The sequence below is a fragment of the Sander vitreus genome, unplaced genomic scaffold (genome assembly GCF_031162955.1).
Source record: "Sander vitreus isolate 19-12246 unplaced genomic scaffold, sanVit1 ctg511_0, whole genome shotgun sequence".
In the NCBI taxonomy this organism is placed as follows: Eukaryota; Metazoa; Chordata; class Actinopteri; order Perciformes; family Percidae; genus Sander; species Sander vitreus.
In genome coordinates this window covers 41,404-42,886 of record NW_027595612.1, presented here as the reverse complement: position 1 = coordinate 42,886, position 1,483 = coordinate 41,404, and the positions used below count along the sequence as shown (strand labels likewise).

Sequence of the window (1,483 nt, the reverse complement as noted above, 5' to 3'; positions counted from 1 at the left end):
TCAACACCATTGACCTTAACTTTGTAAGCCCATTTGCTCCTAATAACACTCAGATTGCAAACACTTTGATCAACGCAGCTTCGAGCGTCAGCGGCTTCGACATTGAAGGCAGCTCCATCAACGTGAATGGCATCTGTAAGCAATATTGAGTGCTACTTGATCAAGATTAAGGTCAAAGTTGCACAGCTGATTGTTAAACTAATGTTTCATTTCCATTTTCCTCATTTACAGCATCAAGTGGAGTAAGCCAGAAGATGAGTCTCGTCACCGCATCCTGCCTTGTACTGTTGTCATGGCTACTGTCAAGCCAACAATAGCATCCGTGCTGATTCTTGAATGTCTGAAGTCTTTAACAGCTTCGGATGAACCTGCTGTCAAATTCAACTTTTAAGCACCTGGTTAATTGAACCATTACTAGAATAGTAAGCCACAATATATAACATTAGGCTCTGGACTGTCAGAAAATAATTGCACTATGAATATACAAATAAATTATTTTGTCTTTACTGAGCACTCTCCTATAGCAATATTTAACTTGGTTACAGTTTTACTGACAGAAAGTAACACCATAAAATGACTTTCATTTTGTTCTGAATGAAGTTTTATCAAAGGTCATGGTGTACATGCCATGGTATACATTATGTATATATAAAAAAAGAATAAAAAAAAATATATATATATATATTTTATTATTATTAATTATAATCAATCAAAGCTGTATTCTGTGACATTTCCAATATATTGTACAATTTCTGTGAAAACTTTACACTGAGCTGCTGTGCCTTTGTGAAATTGTGCTACTCCTATACTTATACTCTCTCACTCTGTCTCTCCCTCTCTCTCGTATGGGCTAAAATATACATTTTGTCAGGTTCAGCTTAGCTCCTGCTTTTATTTCGTGTTTTGTTTGTTTATTTGCACTTCCTGTTTTAATTTGAAATAACTATCTACTCTCATTTCAGATCTCTTGCCTTCCTCCATTTGTATGTTTCCCCGCCTGTATGATTACCGTCCCCGCCCGTGTTTCACCTGTTTGTTTTCAGCTTCCCCAAGTCCCATGCTTAAATACTCACCATTCCCACTTACCTGTGCCAGATTGTAGTTGTACGTAAGTCACTCTCTCCAGCGTTATTCCTCGTGTTTGTATTCCCAGTGTTTTTACGACTATTGCTTTGTTTTTTGACTATGATTTTTGCCTGCCACTTTTTGTACCTTTGCTTGCATTGTTCTTCGAACAATAAAATACTTACCTGTGATTCCCTGTCTGAGTCATGCATTTGAGTCCGCCATTGTACCGTGACACATTTCCTAATTAACATATTAACCCCCACTGCTCGCTTTTAAGGCAAAGTGTACAGCTGTTAATTTGTGCAAATGACAATTGACTCCTTCAATGGTTTCAGTTAAGAGCAGTAGTTCATAAATGTATATTTGTATACTAGCATTCAGTCGGTCCGCTATTATCTGCCACTTTTGTTTTGTT

At 37.1% G+C, this 1,483-nt stretch overlaps 1 long non-coding RNA gene across 1 annotated transcript; it reads left to right on the top strand.

The window, feature by feature from the left end:
- Nucleotides 1-7: 7 nt before the first annotated feature.
- On the top strand, nucleotides 8-1,256 carry LOC144514255 (uncharacterized). The gene is made up of 2 exons (XR_013501294.1): nucleotides 8-135; nucleotides 232-1,256. It is a non-coding gene; the product is annotated as an uncharacterized LOC144514255 (long non-coding RNA).
- Nucleotides 1,257-1,483: the final 227 nt, after the last annotated feature.